The sequence below is a fragment of the Notolepis coatsorum genome (assembly GCF_963971535.1).
Source record: "Notolepis coatsorum genome assembly, chromosome: 9".
Taxonomy (NCBI): domain Eukaryota; kingdom Metazoa; phylum Chordata; class Actinopteri; order Aulopiformes; family Paralepididae; genus Notolepis; species Notolepis coatsorum.
The window spans coordinates 31,445,284-31,470,950 of NC_140173.1; the positions used below are offsets into that span (position 1 = coordinate 31,445,284).

The following is a 25,667-nucleotide window of genomic DNA, read 5'->3' on the forward strand; positions in this document are numbered from 1 at the left end:
GCTATAGCTTAGCACAAGGGCTGGAAGCAGTATAGGGACCAGCTAGCTATAGCTTAGCACAAGGGCTGGAAGCAGTATAGGGACCAGCTAGCCTGCTTAGCACAAGGGCTGGAAGCAGTAGGGAGCAGCTAGCTATAGCTTAGCACAAGGGCTGGAAGCAGTATAGGGACCAGCTAGCCTATAGCTTAGCATAAGGGCTGGAAGCAGTAGGGAGCAGCTAGCTATAGCTTAGCACAAGGGCTGGAAGCAGTAGGGAGCAGCTAGCTATAGCTTAGCACAAGGGCTGGAAGCAGTATAGGGACCAGCTAGCCTATAGCTTAGCACAAGGGCTGGAAGCAGTAGGGAGCAGCTAGCTATAGCTTAGCACAAGGGCTGGAAGCAGTATAGGGACCAGCTAGCTATAGCTTAGCACAAGGGCTGGAAGCAGTATAGGGACCAGCTAGCTATAGCTTAGCACAAGGGCTGGAAGCAGTATAGGGACCAGCTAGCCTGCTTAGCACAAGGGCTGGAAGCAGTAGGGAGCAGCTAGCTATAGCTTAGCACAAGGGCTGGAAGCAGTATAGGGACCAGCTAGCATATAGCTTAGCATAAGGGCTGGAAGCAGTAGGGACCAGCTAGCTATAGCTTAGCACAAGGGCTGGAAGCAGTATAGGGACCAGCTAGCTATAGCTTAGCACAAGGGCTGGAAGCAGTATAGGGACCAGCTAGCCTATAGCTTAGCACAAGGGCTGGAAGCAGTAGGGAGCAGCTAGCTATAGCTTAGCACAAGGGCTGGAAGCAGTATAGGGACCAGCTAGCCTATAGCTTAGCACAAGGGCTGGAAGCAGTAGGGAGCAGCTAGCTATATAGCTTAGCACAAGGGCTGGAAGCAGTAGGGAGCAGCTAGCTATAGCTTAGCACAAGGGCTGGAAGCAAGCAACTATAGCCTATAGTTTAGCACAAGGACTGGAAGTAGGGAGCAGCTAGCGCTCTGTAAAAAAATTAACTCTGACGCACAGAGATGAAATTGATGAAATTGAATTGGGTGATGGTGTTGGAGGTCTGACCCCCCACCCTGACCGCCTGTGGTCTTTCACTCAGAAAGTCCAGTACCCAGGCGCTCAGGGCGGAGCTCAGACCCAGCTCGATCAGCTTGTCCACCAGTCTGGTGATGGGGACTATGGTGTTGAACGCTGAGCTGTATGAACAACAGTCTCACATAGCCCCCCTTCTGACGGTCAAGGTGAGAGAGGGTGCTGTGCAGTACCTGGGAGACCGCGTCGTCAGTGGACCTGTTTGTCCTGTATGCAAATTGCATAGGGTCCATATCACTGGGGAGGGAGGCACAAATGTGGTCCTTGACCAGCCTCTCGAAACATTTCATGACCACAGAGGTGAGTGCCACCGGTCTGTAGTAATAACTGTGAATTGAACTTGCATTGCTGCACTATAGTCCATCCGTTGCAAGTCAACGCCCCCCCCCCCCCCCCCCCCTCCATCCATTAACTCAACTGGACTGTCACTGTAATATTTATGTACAGTTGTACAGTGTCCCCCACCCACCCCTCCTACCCAACCCCCCCACCCACCCAACCACCTCCAATGTACAGTCAGATTGGTTATTTTTGGTTGAGGTTGAAAAAGCTATGTTGATTCAATATTTAATTACAGATACCATTTCAACATTTGAAAAACTGTTGTTGAATCAATTTAGTAGATTCCCCCTCCCCTCCTCCCCCTCCCCTCCCCTTCGAGAGGGTATAGTCCTAAGCAACTCGCGAGACCTAGAAGATCTCACGGGACTTGAGGTATTCAAACACTTTGGCGCGATGGATGGTGTCTTCACTGACTGCTTGACAAATAGTCTGAGCCAAACTCCTTGGTAAGTCATTGACAATATTATGTATTATGCCATTCACATACCATAATCTTGCTGTCATCGTTTGACTACATGCTACTTTGTGAATTATTACCGTGGTGGCAACTAGTAGGCTAGAACGAAGCTTGTTAGCATTATTAGCTAACATGCTAGATGGTACTTAACTGGTAAGTGAGTTCTTATGGGAATAGTATGATTCCGTTCAGATACCATCACCGGGCTGTTATCGTTTGACTAAATGTTATCTCTGTGCCGTGGCAAATAGTTTGGAGCTTGTTTGAGCAAATAGTGATGCATATTATTATAGCTACTAACGTTAGCTAGCTAGCATGCTAGCTAACGTTATTCTGCCATTTTGTTTCGTGATTAAAATGTACGTTTTTAATAGTTACATAAGCATTGTTGTAACTAGTGTTAACAAATACTTTATTATAGTTCAATTGTGTTAAACTTGAGACACAGCCATGGCTCTATTTTATTTCGTTTTGTATGTGAGGCATTTTAGCTTGCAGTTGTTGTGTTGCATTGTGGGTCTTCAGCACAAAGTAATCCCTTGCTGAGGGTAAGATGGTTTTCTGTCTGCTCAGACTCAGAATACTTAATTAACATGATCTGTGCTTCATAAAAAAACAGATATTATTTATCTGGTTTTGGTTATTTTGCACAGTAAATACTTATTCAGGCCTACCTGCAATTCAGAATTTAATCCAGCAGGGCGGCAGTGATGTTCATTCTGCCTTTTGTTATATATAAAAAATGGGGCTTTGAAAGACTGACATATTTGAACTTCTAGCTCCTGCTACTCTAAACATATATATATATATAATATACACAGTCTTGATAAATTGCATACAAGGTTTTTTGAATATTTTGATCGTCTTCTTTTTAGAATTCGCTGGCAATCATCGCCGCTATCAAGGTGAGTTAACTAACACATTCTCAAATCATGTTTTGTTTTTACCACCAGACATGCGCTAGGTATATGGAGCTAGGTACACTTGCTACTGTAGGTTATATGGTGCTCATTGATAACTACTTTGATGGTGCTTATTTTTTCCTTATTTTGTTAATTATGTTGCTCTTTCTCTAGGAATGCCAATGTATAACTCCAGCCCCTATTACCACACTGCCATTGATTCAGCTCAGTAAGTATTATCTTTCAATTCAATATTGTCTGTCTCTCTCACCCCACTTCAAACTTCACACCTTTATCTGTGTTTTCATCTCTGTCTTTCTGTCTCTCTCACCTCGACCCCCTCCACTTCACACAACACCTACATTGCCAAAGCCTTTGTCATTTGATGACACAGCAGTGCTATGTCTGTCTCTCCCTCTATCTCCGTCTCCCTCTCTCACTGGCATAACATTTTTATTGTCGTATTCAATATTTCAGAGATTCTTCGCCAGAGGAACTTGAAGCCATTCCTGAATTACCACCAGAGACCAGCAGTTGCACGCAGGCAGAGACTGCCTGTAGCGTGAGTTGAATTTTATACACAAGTTCACTGGTGTTTATTCTTATATAAAATGTCTCTAAAGACGTATGTTTACCTTTGCATTGATTGGCGGATTTTTGACTGAAGACATTGGATCTTTCCTGCTCTCCCATCCAAGTCCCAGGTTGTAATGACGTAATCATGACACTTAGTTGATTTTGAGTAGACAATTACTCGTTGCATCTGGGCTCATAGTCATAGCCATATAGGAATGACCGCTACACCGTCGCGCCAATAGCGGCCGAGGGAGGGAGAGTTAAGCGATTTCTTTGTCATTCAGACAGATTCTCCTATCTGCACCTATCTGACACGTATAGCCACTGATGGTGGAGAAGTGCTGTCCAATTAGCCATTTTGGGGAAATTCAGGCATAAAATAATATTCTGTTGTGTGTCACTGTCAAACAATCCAATATTTCAGAGATTCTTCGCCAGTTGCGGGAAGTATGTCACCACCTGAAGACGCAGACCACCACCTGAAGCCCATGTAGAATTGTGAGTTGAATTTTATACATGATAGATCAGTGGTTCTCAAACTTTTTACACCAAGTACCACCTGAGAATGTAGCTGGCTCTCCAAGTACCACCATATGACCGGTGTTAAAATACAGTCTATTCAGCTATGCACAGTTCACGCAGGAGGCAAATGTATTCCTAATACCATTATTTATTGTTAACTTTTGTCAGACACAGCCACAATGTACAAAGGGATAGCACTAGAACTAGCAAACGCGTCCACACAACTCATACAATGCAAGGGCATTGAGAACATAATAACTAACATTCTCACATAGCAAGTGAGAAAATTAAGAACAACTGTATTTCAGCAAATGTACTTAATCTCTCTCTCTCTCTCTCTCTCTCACACAGCAAGCAATTGTCCATCATTCTCTCTCTCTCTCTCTCTCTCTCTCACACACACACACACACACGCACACACACACACACAATTATTTTGTTACAAAAACTTAATTTCCTGCATTCTGGTGCAGGACTTTTTGAAATTTTACCCTTTAAATGCCAGTTTGTGTGATGGCATCACAAATTATTGTTAAAATAAACACACAAAGTAAAATATGTTCAATAGGATAGGAGCCCCGCATTTAGTGATCTAGGAGGCAAGTATTTTGTAATAAGATCAGATAGATAGAGCAATCACAAAATAAAGAAATGAGGCTCATCGTGCTCGCAAGCCACTGTCTAAAGTCTAATTGTGTTCTCAGAGGGATGACACTGGTGATCTACACCTCTACCAGAGGCCAGCAGCCAGAGGGGGACCCTGCTGACCACAAGGCCATCTGAATCATCCTATGCTGAATTGACATGGATGGCATCTCCCTTAAGCTGATGTGAGTATAACTTCCATGTACAAACACAAACACACCCACTCTATCTATATCTCTCTTCTAGGACATGTCATCATCATCAAACCTTTATTTAATTCTTGGGAGAACAGTAGGGTTGTAAAAAAAAGTGTAAACATCTTCAAATCATTATTAACACATCCACGCTGTAAAGGGTTATTGCCCGCCATGCTTTGACCGCCAGATCTCGCGAGTAGGGTCGAGCTGCAGACTCGGAGCCTCGGTGCAGATTGGAACTTCCGCTCGGAGCCTCGGTCCAGATTGGAACTTCCGCCCTGCCACAGGACTATTACTCCTGTGACAGGGCAATGCGCTGATTGGCGGAAAGTACGGAAGTATCTCGAAGTACGTCTGACGTATCTCGAATTACGTCTGACGTTTCTCTACGTTAGCGAACATTAAACGTTGTATTCATAAAATAATATAAATTCAGCAGCATGGGGAGGGCCGGGGGGAGGGGAGGTACAGGTAGTAGAAGACATAGAGGTACAGGTCACATAATTATAGTACAGTGGAGAAGTAAAAATAGAATAAAAAGGCAGTGGAAACAATATACAATATTATTAACTCTAATAATAACACGCCTCGCGGGCTCATTATAATACGAGAGCCGTGGGTCTGCATTGTATAGAGCGGATCCCCCGGCCGTATTCAAGCGCTGGAGCGCTTTGCGATGGATCAAACTGTATTAATATAGTTGTGAGGTTTTGCCCGCTGCTCACTACCTTTTCTCTGTTTCTTTAAGCCTATACTGTTTATTTCCCTTCTATACTGTTTATTTTCCCTTCTCACTCACTCTCTCTAGCCCCCACCCTCTCGTTCCTTACCCTTAGTGGCCACACCTGTTCGATATTCTATTATCTCTCGCACCTGTGGTGGCAGGCTAATTAGTCCCCCTGTGGGCTTTAAATACCAGGGCGCTTCCCCTCGTTTTGGCGTGGGGTCGTGTTGTATACTTGCCGAGTCATATTCTCTAAACATCTAGACTCTTTCGGGAGATCCTCTGTCTGCCTATGCTGTTCCATTCTCCGGCGTCGAGATGTTTGCTCCAGCCTTCGCCAGCTGTCGCCGTTGCCTGTGGGGGAGACTGGTCTGCGCTCCCTGTACTTCCACGGGAGGCACCCCAGCGTTCCACTGCAGACCCCCGCGCAGCTGTTCGTCCTGACGCACATCCAGACCAGCGCAGACGCTCTCCAGACCAGCGCGCAACGCGCATCTTCCAAGAACCCTCGAGCTTGGCACGCTCTCCAGACCAGCGCGCAACGCGCATCTTCCAAGGACGCTCGAGCTTGGCACGCTCTCCAGACCAGCGCGCAACGCGCATCTTCCAAGAACCCTCGAGCTTGGCACGCTCTCCAGACCAGCGCGCAACGCGCATCTTCTAGACCTTCGTGCTTGGCACACTCCTCCTCGCAGACGCACCCCGACGCGTCTCTCGGTTCCGGTGCGCACTCAAGCAGTGGCGCACCACTCTGTTCCTCGGCTCCGACAGTCGGCTACCCGGTGACGACACCTTCGCCACCGCCGCCTGTTCCAGCACCACTCTGTCCTCGGCTCGGACTGCCGGCTCCCCGGTGGCGATACCCTCGCCACCGCCATCGCCACCGCCGCCTGTTCCAGGACTCTGTCCCTCGGCTCGGACAGCCAGCCACCCGGTGGCGATGCCCTCGCCCCGTTGCTGTCCCTGTACCTTTACGCATACGCCTGGGTGAGTTTTGATTGTGATGTCACTCACTCAGCGTAGTGCCCTTGCCCCCGTTCCCGCTGCTGTTCCTGTACCTTTACGCATACGCCTGGGTGAGTTTTGATTGTGATGTCACTCTCCCAGCGTATTGCCTCTGTTAGTTAGTTTGGACATTTCATCTCCCAGCGTATTGCCTCTGTTAGTTAGTTTGGACATTTCATCTCCCAGCGTAATGCCTCTGTTTTTGGTTCTCACTTAGAATAGTATTTTTGGACTTTACATCTCCCCCTGTGTGTTTGTCACACGAAGATATTGTTACTTTGTTCACTTTGTTATTTGGACTGTTCTGCACCTGCTCTGTTTTTTCCCTTTTGTGCATTAACTCTCTCCTCTGTCCTGCAGAGCGGCCCAGATGTTTTCCCACCAGTCCCCAGTTCCTCCCTGTACCCCAGCCCGCCTCCGCGGGCCTCAGTCCCTAGTCCTCTATCCCTAGTTCTCCTAGTCCCTAGTCCTCTATCCCTAGTTCTCCTAGTCCCTAGTCCTCTATCCCTAGTTCTCCTAGTCCCTAGTCCTCTATCCCTAGTTCTCCTAGTCCCTAGTCCTCTATCCCTAGTTCTCCTAGTCCCTAGTCCTCTATCCCTAGTTCTCCTAGTCCCTAGTCCTCTGTCCCTAGTTCTCCTAGTCCCTAGTCCTCCATCCCTAGTTCTCCTCAGTCCCTAGTCCTCTATCCCTAGTTCTCCTAGTCCCTAGTCCTCTATCCCTAGTTCTCCTTGTCCCTTGTTTACCTAGTCTCTAGTTCCTCTGTCCCAAGGCGTTCCCTTAACCTTCCCTTAGGCGTTCCCTTACCTTCCCATAGTGTTCCCTTTTCCTGCCCGCCTCTTAAAGGCACCTTTCCTTCCCCTCATATTATATTCCTGTATTTGTGATTCTCCCTTAAAGGGACAGTGCCCTTTTCCCTGTTTTTCCCTGTTGTTCAATAAATATCTGTTTCTTGGCAAACCATCATACCTGTCTTGTGTTGTGCGATTGGGGTCGGTTACAAACCATAACAGTACGACCCCACCAAGTCTACGACCCCAGCCAGCACAGACTGTGTATGTTGGGTTTGCCTTTTTTTTTCTTGTCCCCTCTAGCTCCCCTGTTAGCCCTGTTAGCTTCCCTGTTAGCCCAGTTTAGCTTCCTTGTTAGTCCTGTTTAGCTCCCTTGTTAGCCTGTTACTCCCCTGTTTAGCCCAGTTTAGCTTCCCTGTTTAGCTTGTTAGTCTCCCCGGTTAGCTCCCCTGTTTGCTTCCCGTTTTGCCCTGTTTGACCCCCCTGTAGCTAGCCATGCCCTGGCGGCTAACCCAGTCCCTCAGCAGAGCCCCTGTCTGCTAGTCTTGCCCCGGCTGCTAGCACAGCCTCTATGTTTATGCAGCCCTTGCTGCTGGCATGGGCCCTGTAGCTAGCCATGCCCTGGCAGCTAACCCAGTTTCCCTCTGCATGGCCCCGGTCTGCTAGCTTGGCCCCGGCTGTTAGCACAGCCTCTATGTTAATGCAGCCTTGCAGCTGGCATAGGCCCTGTAGCTAGCCAGGCCCAAGCAGCTAACCCGGTCCCTCTGCATGGCCTCCACTTTTTTGTGTAGTTTCTCCCACTGCTAGGACTGCCCTTCAGCTAGCAAGGTCAGTATTCCCACAGCTAGGACTGTCCTTCCAGCTAGCTTGTTCTCTCATGCTGGTCCAGCCCTGTCTGCCAGCCTAGCTCCGGCAGCTAGCGCAGCCTCTATGTAGATGTAGCAGTACAGCTAGCATAGGCCCTGTAGCTATCAGTGCCTTGGCAGCTACCCTTTCCCTCTGCTAGCCTAGCTCGGCAGCTAGCGCAGCCTCTATGTTGATGTAGCAGTACAGCTAGCATAGGCCCTGTAGCTATCAGTGCCCTGGCAGCTACCCTTTCCCTCTGCTAGCCTGGCTCCGGCAGCTTGCGCAGCCTCTATGTTGATGTAGCAGTACAGCTAGCATAGGCCCTGTAGCTATCAGTGCCCTGGCAGCAACCTTCCCTCTGCTAGCCCTTTCCCGGTGCTACCATGGTTACCCCTTTGCTACCCTGCTTGCCCCTCAGTTCCTCTAGACTAGTTCTCTAGACCCAGTTCCTCTAGACCAGTTCCTCTAGACCAGTTCCCCCAGTTACCCCTCGGCGACCCTGTTTCTTTTGCTAGCCCCACTCTTGTGGTGGCTTCCCCTGCTGGCTTGGCCAGTACCTCTTGTTTTGCCCCCTGCCACTCTGTCTGTATTTGTTTTGGGTCGCCGGGTGGCTCCCGTTGGAGGGGGGGATACTGTGAGGTTTTGCCCGCTGCTCACTACCTTTTCTCTGTTTCTTTAAGCCTATACTGTTTATTTCCCTTCTATACTGTTTATTTTCCCTTCTCACTCACTCTCTCTAGCCCCCACCCTCTCGTTCCTTACCCTTAGTGGCCACACCTGTTCGATATTCTATTATCTCTCGCACCTGTGGTGGCAGGCTAATTAGTCCCCCTGTGGGCTTTAAATACCAGGGCGCTTCCCCTCGTTTTGGCGTGGGGTCGTGTTGTATACTTGCCGAGTCATATTCTCTAAACATCTAGACTCTTTCGGGAGATCCTCTGTCTGCCTATGCTGTTCCATTCTCCGGCGTCGAGATGTTTGCTCCAGCCTTCGCCAGCTGTCGCCGTTGCCTGTGGGGGAGACTGGTCTGCGCTCCCTGTACTTCCACGGGAGGCACCCCAGCGTTCCACTGCAGACCCCCGCGCAGCTGTACGTCCTGACGCACATCCAGACCAGCGCAGACGCTCTCCAGACCAGCGCGCAACGCGCATCTTCCAAGAACCCTCGAGCTTGGCACGCTCTCCAGACCAGCGCGCAACGCGCATCTTCCAAGGACGCTCGAGCTTGGCACGCTCTCCAGACCAGCGCGCAACGCGCATCTTCCAAGAACCCTCGAGCTTGGCACGCTCTCCAGACCAGCGCGCAACGCGCATCTTCTAGACCTTCGTGCTTGGCACACTCCTCCTCGCAGACGCACCCCGACGCGTCTCTCGGTTCCGGTGCGCACTCAAGCAGTGGCGCACCACTCTGTTCCTCGGCTCCGACAGTCGGCTACCCGGTGACGACACCTTCGCCACCGCCGCCTGTTCCAGCACCACTCTGTCCTCGGCTCGGACTGCCGGCTCCCCGGTGGCGATACCCTCGCCACCGCCATCGCCACCGCCGCCTGTTCCAGGACTCTGTCCCTCGGCTCGGACAGCCAGCCACCCGGTGGCGATGCCCTCGCCCCGTTGCTGTCCCTGTACCTTTACGCATACGCCTGGGTGAGTTTTGATTGTGATGTCACTCACTCAGCGTAGTGCCCTTGCCCCCGTTCCCGCTGCTGTTCCTGTACCTTTACGCATACGCCTGGGTGAGTTTTGATTGTGATGTCACTCTCCCAGCGTATTGCCTCTGTTAGTTAGTTTGGACATTTCATCTCCCAGCGTATTGCCTCTGTTAGTTAGTTTGGACATTTCATCTCCCAGCGTAATGCCTCTGTTTTTGGTTCTCACTTAGAATAGTATTTTTGGACTTTACATCTCCCCCTGTGTGTTTGTCACACGAAGATATTGTTACTTTGTTCACTTTGTTATTTGGACTGTTCTGCACCTGCTCTGTTTTTTCCCTTTTGTGCATTAACTCTCTCCTCTGTCCTGCAGAGCGGCCCAGATGTTTTCCCACCAGTCCCCAGTTCCTCCCTGTACCCCAGCCCGCCTCCGCGGGCCTCAGTCCCTAGTCCTCTATCCCTAGTTCTCCTAGTCCCTAGTCCTCTATCCCTAGTTCTCCTAGTCCCTAGTCCTCTATCCCTAGTTCTCCTAGTCCCTAGTCCTCTATCCCTAGTTCTCCTAGTCCCTAGTCCTCTATCCCTAGTTCTCCTAGTCCCTAGTCCTCTATCCCTAGTTCTCCTAGTCCCTAGTCCTCTGTCCCTAGTTCTCCTAGTCCCTAGTCCTCCATCCCTAGTTCTCCTCAGTCCCTAGTCCTCTATCCCTAGTTCTCCTAGTCCCTAGTCCTCTATCCCTAGTTCTCCTTGTCCCTTGTTTACCTAGTCTCTAGTTCCTCTGTCCCAAGGCGTTCCCTTAACCTTCCCTTAGGCGTTCCCTTACCTTCCCATAGTGTTCCCTTTTCCTGCCCGCCTCTTAAAGGCACCTTTCCTTCCCCTCATATTATATTCCTGTATTTGTGATTCTCCCTTAAAGGGACAGTGCCCTTTTCCCTGTTTTTCCCTGTTGTTCAATAAATATCTGTTTCTTGGCAAACCATCATACCTGTCTTGTGTTGTGCGATTGGGGTCGGTTACAAACCATAACAGTACGACCCCACCAAGTCTACGACCCCAGCCAGCACAGACTGTGTATGTTGGGTTTGCCTTTTTTTTTTTCTTGTCCCCTCTAGCTCCCCTGTTAGCCCTGTTAGCTTCCCTGTTAGCCCAGTTTAGCTTCCTTGTTAGTCCTGTTTAGCTCCCTTGTTAGCCTGTTACTCCCCTGTTTAGCCCAGTTTAGCTTCCCTGTTTAGCTTGTTAGTCTCCCCGGTTAGCTCCCCTGTTTGCTTCCCGTTTTGCCCTGTTTGACCCCCCTGTAGCTAGCCATGCCCTGGCGGCTAACCCAGTCCCTCAGCAGAGCCCCTGTCTGCTAGTCTTGCCCCGGCTGCTAGCACAGCCTCTATGTTTATGCAGCCCTTGCTGCTGGCATGGGCCCTGTAGCTAGCCATGCCCTGGCAGCTAACCCAGTTTCCCTCTGCATGGCCCCGGTCTGCTAGCTTGGCCCCGGCTGTTAGCACAGCCTCTATGTTAATGCAGCCTTGCAGCTGGCATAGGCCCTGTAGCTAGCCAGGCCCAAGCAGCTAACCCGGTCCCTCTGCATGGCCTCCACTTTTTTGTGTAGTTTCTCCCACTGCTAGGACTGCCCTTCAGCTAGCAAGGTCAGTATTCCCACAGCTAGGACTGTCCTTCCAGCTAGCTTGTTCTCTCATGCTGGTCCAGCCCTGTCTGCCAGCCTAGCTCCGGCAGCTAGCGCAGCCTCTATGTAGATGTAGCAGTACAGCTAGCATAGGCCCTGTAGCTATCAGTGCCTTGGCAGCTACCCTTTCCCTCTGCTAGCCTAGCTCGGCAGCTAGCGCAGCCTCTATGTTGATGTAGCAGTACAGCTAGCATAGGCCCTGTAGCTATCAGTGCCCTGGCAGCTACCCTTTCCCTCTGCTAGCCTGGCTCCGGCAGCTTGCGCAGCCTCTATGTTGATGTAGCAGTACAGCTAGCATAGGCCCTGTAGCTATCAGTGCCCTGGCAGCAACCTTCCCTCTGCTAGCCCTTTCCCGGTGCTACCATGGTTACCCCTTTGCTACCCTGCTTGCCCCTCAGTTCCTCTAGACTAGTTCTCTAGACCCAGTTCCTCTAGACCAGTTCCTCTAGACCAGTTCCCCCAGTTACCCCTCGGCGACCCTGTTTCTTTTGCTAGCCCCACTCTTGTGGTGGCTTCCCCTGCTGGCTTGGCCAGTACCTCTTGTTTTGCCCCCTGCCACTCTGTCTGTATTTGTTTTGGGTCGCCGGGTGGCTCCCGTTGGAGGGGGGGATACTGTGAGGTTTTGCCCGCTGCTCACTACCTTTTCTCTGTTTCTTTAAGCCTATACTGTTTATTTCCCTTCTATACTGTTTATTTTCCCTTCTCACTCACTCTCTCTAGCCCCCACCCTCTCGTTCCTTACCCTTAGTGGCCACACCTGTTCGATATTCTATTATCTCTCGCACCTGTGGTGGCAGGCTAATTAGTCCCCCTGTGGGCTTTAAATACCAGGGCGCTTCCCCTCGTTTTGGCGTGGGGTCGTGTTGTATACTTGCCGAGTCATATTCTCTAAACATCTAGACTCTTTCGGGAGATCCTCTGTCTGCCTATGCTGTTCCATTCTCCGGCGTCGAGATGTTTGCTCCAGCCTTCGCCAGCTGTCGCCGTTGCCTGTGGGGGAGACTGGTCTGCGCTCCCTGTACTTCCACGGGAGGCACCCCAGCGTTCCACTGCAGACCCCCGCGCAGCTGTACGTCCTGACGCACATCCAGACCAGCGCAGACGCTCTCCAGACCAGCGCGCAACGCGCATCTTCCAAGAACCCTCGAGCTTGGCACGCTCTCCAGACCAGCGCGCAACGCGCATCTTCCAAGGACGCTCGAGCTTGGCACGCTCTCCAGACCAGCGCGCAACGCGCATCTTCCAAGAACCCTCGAGCTTGGCACGCTCTCCAGACCAGCGCGCAACGCGCATCTTCTAGACCTTCGTGCTTGGCACACTCCTCCTCGCAGACGCACCCCGACGCGTCTCTCGGTTCCGGTGCGCACTCAAGCAGTGGCGCACCACTCTGTTCCTCGGCTCCGACAGTCGGCTACCCGGTGACGACACCTTCGCCACCGCCGCCTGTTCCAGCACCACTCTGTCCTCGGCTCGGACTGCCGGCTCCCCGGTGGCGATACCCTCGCCACCGCCATCGCCACCGCCGCCTGTTCCAGGACTCTGTCCCTCGGCTCGGACAGCCAGCCACCCGGTGGCGATGCCCTCGCCCCGTTGCTGTCCCTGTACCTTTACGCATACGCCTGGGTGAGTTTTGATTGTGATGTCACTCACTCAGCGTAGTGCCCTTGCCCCCGTTCCCGCTGCTGTTCCTGTACCTTTACGCATACGCCTGGGTGAGTTTTGATTGTGATGTCACTCTCCCAGCGTATTGCCTCTGTTAGTTAGTTTGGACATTTCATCTCCCAGCGTATTGCCTCTGTTAGTTAGTTTGGACATTTCATCTCCCAGCGTAATGCCTCTGTTTTTGGTTCTCACTTAGAATAGTATTTTTGGACTTTACATCTCCCCCTGTGTGTTTGTCACACGAAGATATTGTTACTTTGTTCACTTTGTTATTTGGACTGTTCTGCACCTGCTCTGTTTTTTCCCTTTTGTGCATTAACTCTCTCCTCTGTCCTGCAGAGCGGCCCAGATGTTTTCCCACCAGTCCCCAGTTCCTCCCTGTACCCCAGCCCGCCTCCGCGGGCCTCAGTCCCTAGTCCTCTATCCCTAGTTCTCCTAGTCCCTAGTCCTCTATCCCTAGTTCTCCTAGTCCCTAGTCCTCTATCCCTAGTTCTCCTAGTCCCTAGTCCTCTATCCCTAGTTCTCCTAGTCCCTAGTCCTCTATCCCTAGTTCTCCTAGTCCCTAGTCCTCTATCCCTAGTTCTCCTAGTCCCTAGTCCTCTGTCCCTAGTTCTCCTAGTCCCTAGTCCTCCATCCCTAGTTCTCCTCAGTCCCTAGTCCTCTATCCCTAGTTCTCCTAGTCCCTAGTCCTCTATCCCTAGTTCTCCTTGTCCCTTGTTTACCTAGTCTCTAGTTCCTCTGTCCCAAGGCGTTCCCTTAACCTTCCCTTAGGCGTTCCCTTACCTTCCCATAGTGTTCCCTTTTCCTGCCCGCCTCTTAAAGGCACCTTTCCTTCCCCTCATATTATATTCCTGTATTTGTGATTCTCCCTTAAAGGGACAGTGCCCTTTTCCCTGTTTTTCCCTGTTGTTCAATAAATATCTGTTTCTTGGCAAACCATCATACCTGTCTTGTGTTGTGCGATTGGGGTCGGTTACAAACCATAACAATAGTAGTAATAATAGTAGTTGGCTAGTTGCGCGCTTCTGGCCACCTCCCGCAGTGCGCGCATACACACATACTGTCTGTAGCCTATACAGTACGTGCAAAATTAGTTGTCAAGAGCCAATCGCACAGGTTGCCTCATCTCATCTGGCTCTGCAAATAGATCTAGAGTCTGAATATCATATATAGCCTGCTGATGATCTCTCTCTCTCTCTCTCTCTCTCTCTCTCTCTCTCGTCTCAAATCCATTCTGAGAACGGAATGCAGTGCCCGCGACGAGGGTCTTGATTGATTGATTGATTGATTGATTGATTGATTGATTGAAAATTGTATTAACAGATCATGCTGGACCTACAAAACAGTACAGTACTGTTTCTCATTCCTGTACTGTTGTTTATACTCTGCTCCTGTGTTGTAACCCAACCCCCTCCAATGTACAGTAAATGACCAAGTATGGTTTTGTCAATATTCCAATGTACAGTTTTGCTTGTACAGTTGTACAGTGTCCCCCACCCACCCACCCCTCCTACCCGACCCCCCCCCCCCCCCCCCCCCAAGGCGAAAGTCTTTCTCTGGTCTGCATCCCCTTAACAATTGTGTGTATTGAGCTGTACTGTACTGTACCCATTCTGCAATCTGTTAATAAAATGTTCAATCAAGAATGGAGTGATTGACAGTGTCAAAGGCCTTTTGTAGGTCCAGCATGATCTGTTAATACAATTTTCAATCAATCAATCAATCAATCAATCAATCAATCAATCAAGACCCGCGTCGCAGGCACTGCATTCCGTTCTCAGAATGGATTTGAGAGAGATCATCAGCAGGCTATATATGATATTCAGACTCTAGATCTATTTGCAGAGTCAGATGAGATGAGGCAACCTGTGCGATTGGCTCTTGACAACTAATTTTGCACGTACTGTATAGGCTACAGACAGTATGTGTGTATGCGCGCACTGCGGGAGGTGGCCAGAAGCGCGCAACTAGCCAACTACTATTATTACTACTATATTAATACAGTTTTATCCATGGCAAAGCGCTCCAGCGCTTGAATACGGCCGGGGGATCCGCTCTATACAATGCAGACCCACGGCTCTCGTATTATAATGAGCCTGCGAGGCGTGTTATTATTAGAGTTAATAATATTGTATATTGTTTCCACTGCCTTTTTATTCTATTTTTACTTCTCCACTGTACTATAACTATGTCTTCTACTACCTGTACCTCCCCTCCCCCCGGCCCTCCCCATGCTGCTGAATTTATATTATTTTATGAATACAACGTTTAATGTTCGCTAACGTAGAGAAACGTCAGACGTAATTCGAGATACGTCAGACGTACTTCGAGATACTTCCGTACTTTCCGCCAATCAGCGCATTGCCCTGTCACAGGAGTAATAGTCCTGTGGCAGGGCGGAAGTTCCAATCTGGACCGAGGCTCCGAGTCTGCAGCTGGACCCTATTGGATCTCGCTGTACAGCGTTATTGAGATCAATATTGAATTTTTTCGCCATGGCATTCAAAATTCATATATACACCCATGGCCGCCTAGTTATAGTTGAAAGTGGGGGTGCAAGATTCTTTTTTGTATTTTATTTTTTTATTCTTTTTTAAACAAACATATAAACAAACATGACAACACACGATAAGATATACAAGCATTAATTGTCAGGGCACATCCAATGAGATCACCTTTTGGTTAGTTGTTTTATATAAGATATACCCATAATACCTGTTATCTAAAAAAAAAAACCTACACACATTATGCTCAGCTCGAACCCCCCCCTCCCGGACCCCACCTTGAGAAGTACCTCCACTATCCCTCGCACCTAACCAGACACTACCATTATAAGCTAGCTTTTATTCTCTCCACCACTTCTAACCACATTGACATTTTGGATTCATTGAGACCCAGAATTCTTGCTGTAGATATTTCATGGTAAATTACATCGAGATATGTAAGAAACCAAACTTTACGGCACATTTTTTCCGGTTGAAACCAGCGTGATGCGATCAGCTTTTTGGCTACTGTGATACCCGATAAAACCAATCTCTTTAGCTGTGGATTCACTGCAAACTCAAAAACATCATTCAACAGCAATACCGAGGGGTGTACAGGTATATTCCAAGATACGAGTTTTGATATTTGTTGGGTCACATCTTTCCAGAATGCCTTAACTGGTGAGCAGTCCCAATACATGTGCATAAATGTCCCTTCGTCCCCATTTGTACATTGGGTGCATTTGGAATCTTGTTTGAGCCCCATTCGGCACAGTCTTATAGGAGTCAAGTATGTCCTGTGAATATAGTTAAGATTGATTTGTTGATGATCCGGGTTCCTTGATGTAAGTCGGACATTTGCCCAGGCTCCTTGCCAATCAAAGTCATTTTCCAGGTCTGGTATATCCCTCCTCCAGACAGAGTCAAGTTGGAGGGTTTCATACGAGGACGTTAGTAATTGATGATAAAATTCTGAAACAAAACCTCTCGATGTCTCTCTTGAGTAGAAGAATTTGTGGTATCTGTGGTGTTCAATTGGTCTGTCTAATGGAACACCGTGAGACTTCAAACATAGCTCTAACTGTTTGTGAAAAAGCCATGTGGACTTGGTGAGATTAAATTTTTTGCGTATTTCTTTATCACTACAAAAACCCTGTTTGTTAAAAACATCCCCTAATGAGTGTATGCCTTGCTCTTCCCATATAGGGAATCTTATAGGTCGTTTTCCAATTAAGAGAGCATTGTTATTGAATAAGGGAGTATGATTGTGCCATTCTTGTGGGTTAGGATTTTTTTTTTGTGATTCACGCCATATCCGGATCGCATGAGTAATTATGGGGCCAAATTTTCGTTCACAGTGCTTGATTGGTAGTTTAGTGTATGCTATGTCCTTCAGTCTATGTGGGGCTACTATGTTTTCTTCTATTTTTCTCCAAGATGCTAATGCTTGGGAGTCAAACCATGTTGTCAATGGACTTAATGAGTACGCCTTAAAATATAGGAAAAAATCTGGAAATGCCATGCCACCATCTGCTTTATTTCTCTGTGCGGTGGATCTTTTTATACGTGGTGGTTTGTTATTCCAAATAAATTTGTATGTGGAGGAGTGTAATCTTTTCCAGTAACCCTCTGGAGGGGGTAACGGTAGCATTGAACAGAAGAAGTTGATTTTAGGTAGTACATCCATCTTAACTATTGATATCCGTGCTTGTACTGTGTTCTTAAGTTTTGCCCATCTATCAAGGTCGTCTTTGATTTTGTTTTGGATTTTTGTGTAGTTGTGCTTCACCGTTTGTCTTATGGTAGGGAATATTTCCACTCCCAAGCATCTGAAATGTTTTACCATCGGTATCTGTCCTGGGAGGGTTGTATCTTTTTTTGCAGGGGTGTTAAGTGGAAGGAAAGCCGACTTCGGCCAATTTATCTTAAATCCCGATAAATCACCAAAGTCCTCAATCAACTTGAGCAGATGAGGCAATGTGGTGTTGGGGTTTTTCATGAACAATATTACATCGTCCGCATATAAACAAATTTTTTGTTGTGTGCCCTTGATTACGATAGGTTCTATGGATTGGGATTGTCTTATATATTGTGCTAAAGGCTCTAATGATAGATTGAACAGTCCGGGACTAAGAGGACAACCCTGTCTGGCAGAGCGTGATACCGGAAATATTTCAGAGATGATTGTGCCTGTTGTAATCATGGCCGATGGGTCTTTGTATAATACTTTAATCATATCGATGAATCCTTTTCCTAACCCCATCCTTTCTAGCACTGCCCACAGATACGACCATTCCAGCCTGTCAAAGGCCTTCATAGCATCCAGGGACAGCATCGCCTTAGGTATGGTGTCCTCCTTGTCGGCATCAAGTACGTGCAGTATACGTCTTATGTTCTCAGTGATCAGGCGGCCTCTTATGAAGCCAGTTTGGTCCGGGTGAACTAAAGACGTCATATGCTTTTGTAATCTGATGGCTAATACCTTAGAGTACAGTTTGATATCTGTTCCGAGGAGGCTTACAGGTCTATAACTACCGCACTCGTTGGGGTCTTTGTCTTTTTTAAGGAGGACTGTTATGAGTGCAATATTGTCAATTTTATGGAAGTTCCCCTCCTTGACTGAGTATAAGATCATATTTAGTAATAAGGGGCCAAACAAGCAAGATTCTTTTTTATTATTTTTTTTTTTATTTTATTTTTTTTACATTTAATGAACACCTGTATGTGCAATTTCCTGCAATATAGAGCCTTCAATCTTGACCAAAATAAAGCTGCTCTTTTCACTATAAAACTCAGTTTATATTGCAGTATGATAGCTATAATAATAATAACTTCACTGCAAGGGCTCTTTTAGCTAACGCTAGCTAGGCACGTATGATAGCCAATTACTATTATAATAATAATAATAATAACTTTCCCATCCTCCCAAAGCCCCTCCGGCCCTGTTCACATCCGCAGCGGCAGTACCAACAACAACAACAATTAATTGACGCTATCAATAGCCCCAGTGAGCGCGGCGGCTGGCTGAATGAATGAATGAAAACTTTATTTAACAGATTGCAGAATGGGTACAATACAGTACGGCTCAATACACACAATTGTTAAGGTGATGCAGACCAGAGAAAGACGTTTGTCTTGTTTACATCAGGGTCCATACTAGCCCCTTTCGTGACTGTGCTGCACCGAGTGAATCCACAGTCACTTGCTCCTCAATGGGAAACCAACCTAGATTTACCCTGAAGGACTGGTTCTGGCCGAACCGTTCGTTATACAAGTATCACAGAGACATTACAAATGTGCTCACAGTTGCACGAGGGTTTCGGACAGAGATACGGGATGGTGCGCAGGCGCTGTGATCACCCAACGGCGGAAATAATGCCGCTTTGAGCAGTTTATAAAAAAATATTAAAAATATTTATTAGCAACGCCGAGCTTTCAAACCATCCCGTATCTCTGTCCGAATATATACAGAAATAAATACAGTAAAAACATACATGACATCATGACATTTATGGCATAGGGACATACATGACATACAGGTATATACTGTAGTACTGTTACATTTGTGACATATGCGATATGCAAATAATATACAGTACTGTTACCCAGAGATCCTAACAGAAAATATTATATATATATGATGGGGATGAGACTGTACATTAGGAGGAGGGGGGGGGGGGGGGACATTTACAGTGGCCAGTTTCGAATTGCAGTCTCCCGTAGGTGCTCTTTAAGAGCGGTTTTGAATGTGGGCAGGGGTAAAGTGGGTTTTAGGAGTGAGGTTAAGCAGTAGTCTGACCAGTTTGTTTTGTGATGTTTGTAATCTTGTTTTTAGTGCCTTTGAGGTGCTTTGGTACCATGAGGTGCAGGCATAGTCGTAGTACCCTTGAATGAGTACTGAGAGTACCCATGATTTTTGCCATTTTGTTATCGTGAAATTGGTATTAAATTTAATTCTGATTGGCATTAAAAAGTCTTAAAGCCTTAAATCTGACTGGGCTAAACCCTGGTTATTTTCAGCCCAATTTATTCATTTCACTGCAAACCATCTGATCAATATATCACCCATACTACATAAAGCATTTACTGACGATCACGTAATTATAAACGCCGCCCCCCCCCCCCCCCCTTTCCTCCGTGCATGATGACGCAGAACGTATACGATCATATACAGTTGAATTTTTTAATATAGTGTGTCTAGGGAATAAACGGCAATCGATGCATTTAGGTCTATAACTCACGTTCTAGGAATTACTACAGAAAATGATAAAACATACTTATATTCTAGAAGGTATTTTTGTATTTTTGTATGAATGAAAAAGTATAACGTTCCTACATCCTGAACAATAGATAATCGATGTTGAATGCAGGCATTAAAGTGTTCCGTCTCAAGACGGATTTCCGTCAATTTGATTGGGGAGATCCGTCAATTTGATTCGCAGTCTAACGGAATTGACTACCTGGTATAATATGATTTGTAGATGCATACAGATTGAAACAAAATTGAGCCAATCAGAGGCGCCAAATATCATGAAAAGGGAATTTTTTCTACCGAGGCGGCGCCAAGCAGTCATCACTCAGGGACTCGAGTGGTTGCAGCTGGAGGCTATTGGGCGAGTGACATTTGCGAGGTCTGTCCGCCACATGGCAGGGTAACAAAATAGTTGTGTCCCCTGCTGTGGTTGTGAGTATAGTATACGTTTATTAGCTTAACTCCGTAGCAACATCACACAGGTGTATCTGTAGACAGTCTCCTCCCCACCGTATATATCTTTTTTCCTACCACCCACCCCCTCCTAATGTACAGTCCCGGACTTTCCAGTGAATCATAGTGTCCTTTTTTTTCATTTTCCCAGATGCACCATGCACCAAGGATCCAGCTGATTACTGCCAATCTGGAGGATTGTTCCTTATCTGCTCTTCACTTGTGCCACTGATTCATTGACCTTTTGTGGTGTGGTATGTTTTGATTTTTACTTAGTAATACACTGTATAGTTGGTATTCTGAATTAAACAGTATAATGTTCACATATATTATGGAGCCCCCAGGGGTCGGGAGAATATTGTGGAAAACAATATAAAACTGAAATGGTAAAGCTAAAAAACTGTAGACCTGACCACAACCCCCTCGGTTCAACAGCAAAATATGTTGCTTTCTCCGCTTTTAAAAGTTGAAATCATCTGATGACATTGAAGGGATAGTTCAGAATTGTGGACATAAAGTTTAATTTACTACTTGGCCATTATGTTATGTTCAATGGACTGCACTTATATAGCAATAGCGCTTTTATCCAAAGCACGTATGGCCTCTCATTCACCTATTCACACACCAATGGTGGCAGCTGCCATGCATATTGATCCATAAATAGTGTTTAGATTGTACTTCTATAGGTTTTTAACTTTACATACTGTATTTAAACATTATATTTGAACAAACACTGCAAGCTAAAGTTTTAAATCATTTGAATCTGTTTTATACAGCACACTTGCTTCCAAAATAAAGCAGTTTTACAATCCTGATCGTTTGTTAACACTTGAAGCTTTTTGTTTCTAACAATCTGTACAATAAAAGTGTTTCTCTGCTGAACTTTGAGTTCTGTCACTTAATTGAAGGAGTTTGATTGTAATAATTATGGGAAAACCTGTAAAATAACAGTGTTTCACTGCTGAACTTTAAGTTCTGTCACTTTATTGAAGGAGTTTGATTGTAATAATTGAGGAAAAACCTGTGAAATAACAGTGTTTCACTGCTGAACTTTAAGTTCTGTCACTTAATTGAAGGAGTTTGATTGTAATAATTATGGGAAAACCTGTAAAATAACAGTGTTTCACTGCTGAACTTTAAGTTCTGTCACTTTATTGAAGGAGTTTGATTGTAATAATTGAGGAAAAACCTGTGAAATAACAGTGTTTCACTGCTGAACTTTGAGTTCTGTCACTTTATTGAAGGAGTTTGATTGTAATAATTATGGGAAAACCTGTAAAATAACAGTGTTTCACTGCTGAACTTTAAGTTATGTCACTTAATTGAAGGAGTTTGATTGTAATAATTGAGGAAAAACCTGTGAAATAACAGTGTTTCACTGCTGAACTTTAAGTTCTGTCACTTTATTGAAGGAGTTTGATCGTAATAATTTAGGAAAAACCTGTGAAATAACAGTCTTTCACTGCTGAACTTTGAGTTCTGTCACTTAATTGAAGGAGTTTGATTGTAATAATTATGGGAAAACCTGTAAAATAACAGTGTTTCACTGCTGAACTTTAAGTTCTGTCACTTTATTGAAGGAGTTTGATCGTAATAATTGAGGAAAAACCTGTGAAATAACAGTGTTTCACTGCTGAACTTTGAGTTCTGTCACTTAATTGAAGGAGTTTGATTGTAATAATTATGGGAAAACATGTAAAATAACAGTGTTTCACTGCTGAACTTTGAGTTCTGTCACTTAATTGAAGGAGTTTGATTGTAATAATTATGGGAAAACATGTAGAATAACAGTGTTTCACTGCTGAACTTTGAGTTCTGTCACTTAATTGAAGGAGTTTGATTGTAATAATTATGGGAAAACATGTAAAATAACAGTGTTTCACTGCTGAACTTTGAGTTCTGTCACTTAATTGAAGGAGTTTGATTGTAATAATTCTGGGAAAACATGTAAAATAACAGTGTTTCACTGCTGAACTTTGAGTTCTGTCACTTAATTGAAGGAGTTTGATTGTAATAATTCTGGGAAAACATGTAAAATAACAGTGTTTCACTGCTGAACTTTAAGTTCTGTCACTTTATTGAAGGAGTTTGATCATAATAATTTAGGAAAAACCTGTGAAATAACAGTGTTTCACTGCTGAACTTTAAGTTCTGTCACTTTATTGAAGGAGTTTGATCGTAATAATTTAGGAAAGACCTGTGAAATAACAGTGTTTCACTGCTGAACTTTGAGTTATGTCACTTAATTGAAGGAGTTTCATCGTAAATGTAGGGAAAACTTGTGAAATAACAGTGTTTCACTGCTGAACTTTAAGTTCTGTCACTTTATTGAAGGTGTTTGATCATAATAATGTAGGAAAAAACCTGTAAAATAACAGTGTTTCACTGCTGAACCTAACCTGTCAATTAACAGTGATTCTCTGTTCTCGGGTTCTCAAATAATAAACAGAATTATCTGTAAATTTATTGCTTTTCCACTTTATTTTAATTAGGGTATTTCAATGTAAATTCTACAGAATATCTCTGGCGCCAAGCTGCCGGACTTCTACCGTTTTTTTACCGATTTTTTTCTTACAGTGTGGGAGATACCCCACCTGGGTAACTGGCATCATGGAAACCTGGTCCCCAAGCGGGAATAGAACCCTGGACCTTCTTGCTGTGAGGCGACAGTGTTTGACCACTACACCACCGTTTATTATCCCTCATTCTGAGAATCTCTGTGCGTTTGTCACATTCTATACTTATTTAACGCAATAACCTGCCCTGTATTGTGTTATGGAAACAAATGCTAATTTAAAGATATATGGAAAAACAAGGTTCATCAATTCAGATGTTTTATGTCTGCTGTATGGGAAGATATGGAAAAACAAGGTTCATCAATTCAGATGTTTAATGTCTGCTGTATGGAAAGATATAGAAAAACAAGGTTAATCAATTCAGATGTTTAATGTCTGCTGTATGGAAAGATATGGAAAAACAAGGTCCATCAATTCAGATGTTTAATGTCTGCTGTATGGAAAGATATGGAAAAACAAGGTTCATCAATTCAGATGTTTAATGTCTGCTGTATGGAAAGATATGGAAAAACAAGGTTCATCAATTCAGATGTTTAATGTCTGCTGTATGGAAAGATATGGAAAAACAAGGTTCATCAATTCAGATGTTTAATGTCTGCTGTCTGGAAAGATATGGAAAAACAAGGTTCATCAATTCAGATGTTTAATGTCTACTGTATGGAAAGATATGGAAAAACAAGGTTCATCAATTCAGATGTTTAATGTCTGCTGTATGGAAAGATATGGAAAAACAAGGTTCATCAATTCAGATGTTTACGTAACATACATTCTGGAAGAGTTTGATACTGTAAGTAGGCTATTTCTGCGTGTGACCATATGAACTTCAGTCTGATTTACAGATTTACAGTTAGCCTCCGAGCCCTATTACTTACCAATGATGATGTTGATCGTAGAGTCCTTCCTCAGCACACTCCATGCTGTTCCTGATACTAGCAACAGTCAACAGGGTCAAGCTCCTGACTGAGGCTCATTGGAAGTAGATTTCAATTACTACACCCCCCCCCCCCCCCACCACTTATTTTTCAATTAAAGGGCCAATATTATGTATCTTTTCAACAATTTCATTGGATCTGTGGAACATTGTCTAATTTAAATTGTTTATTTACCAACACCTCTTTATTAGTTAGTTAGTTAGTTAGTAAAAAAAAAAAACTTAGCCCTATAGGCTGATGTCAGAGAGAAGAGCCTGAGCTGGCCGCTCTGTTATAGTAGGCAGCCCCCTATAGGCTGAGCTGCCTCTCTGTTATAGTAGGCAGCCCCCTATAGGCTGAGCTGGCCGCTCTGTTATAGTAAGCAGCCCCCTATAGGCTGAGCTGCTGCTCTGTTATAGTAGGCAGCCCCCTATAGGCTGAGCTGGCCGCTCTGTTATAGTAAGCAGCCCCCTATAGGCTGAGCTGGCCGCTCTGTTATAGTAGGCAGCTCCCTATAGGCGGAGCTGGCTGCTCTGTTATAGTAGGCAGCCCCCTATAGGCTGAGCTGGCCGCTCCGTTATAGTAGGCAGCCCCCTATAGGCTGAGCTGCTGCTCTGTTATAGTAGGCAGCCCCCTATAGGCTGAGCTGGCTGCTCTGTTATAGTAGGCAGCCCCCTATAGGCTGAGCTGGCTGCTCTGTTATAGTAGGCAGCCCCCTATAGGCTGAGCTGCTGCTCTGTTATAGTAGGCAGCCCCCTATAGGCTGAGCTGCTGCTCTGTTATAGTAGGCAGCCCCACGGTTAACAGTCTGTAGTGTGGTAGGGAAAGGGTTAACCTTCTGTAGTGTAGTTGTGAAAGGGTTAACCGTCTGTAGTGTGGTAGTGAAAGGGTTAACCTTCTGTAGTGTAGTTGTGAAAGGGTTAACCCTTTGTTGTGTGGTAGTGAAAGGGTTCAATTAAATACATTTTATTTTATTTCTTTAAGAGGTCGCCAATTTTGTTGAGTTTACGATGCGTTTGTTTCTTTCCTCGCCAGATTCACATGAAGACCATGCCAGCAGCCATGTTCAGACTGCTGACAGGACAGGAGACTCCCATGTACATATAACCAAAGGACAGAGCCTGTTCCACACATTGTTGTGATGTGGCTATTCAAGCTTTGAAGGGCATAACAAGCTGATCAATGACTAGTAGAGGATGGCTTTTCACTGTGCCCAGCCAGATGTTTACCCCCCCCCCCCCCCCCCCCCAATGACTTCAAAGGTTTATCATCTTCCCTGTGCTGAACATCCAGTTGCCACTCCTTGGACACACGAGATGCTTTCTTAGCTCGGACCAGCTGGAGGAGTCCTCACGTTACGTTTGTTTATTTATTTGTCTTATCTTGTGCTTCTTTATATTAGTGAGTCGAGACTGTGTGTGGACTGACTTGAGTGAATGCATCACAATTTATTTTTTATATCCATATAAAGTTAATGGTACTTCTTGTAGATATTGATTCCTTTTGTTTTCTGTTGTTTATTTATTTTTTCATGTAAATACATATTTTGCTAATGATAGTAGGCAGCCCAGAGCGGACCGTGGTTGCTTTGTGTATATCTATCGGACGTCCCGGCTGGTTGGAAAACGGCGAAGATTAAGACAAACTTGAACGTCTGCCGTCAGTTGAGATGGACTGTGAAAAGGCGGAGTCTTGGGGGAGTGACTTAAGTGTTAAATATCTTTTGGTTTAATATGTTTAGTTGATGCTGTAATGTAACCTGTGCATCAAACCAATGCTCACAGCAGAGGTTTCATGGGGAGAAAATGCCATATCGTTCTAATTTACTTCATTGACCTTGTTCACATGGCGGCCATTTTGCTCTTATGCCATGTTCAGGTTGGGATTTCTTCACTCCCTGTTCCCACCTAAGGTGGGCTTAAGTGAATTTTGGTTT

General features: G+C 45.8%; 1 long non-coding RNA gene across 1 annotated transcript; it reads left to right on the forward strand.

Annotated features, from left to right (window-relative positions):
- The first annotated feature begins 1,755 nt into the window (after positions 1-1,755).
- On the forward strand, positions 1,756-20,857 carry LOC311234482. Its single transcript, XR_014620103.1, has 7 exons — positions 1,756-1,861; positions 2,748-2,777; positions 2,949-3,003; positions 3,252-3,336; positions 3,775-3,848; positions 4,577-4,702; positions 20,396-20,857. It is a non-coding gene; the product is annotated as an uncharacterized lncRNA (long non-coding RNA).
- The last annotated feature ends 4,810 nt before the right edge of the window (positions 20,858-25,667 follow it).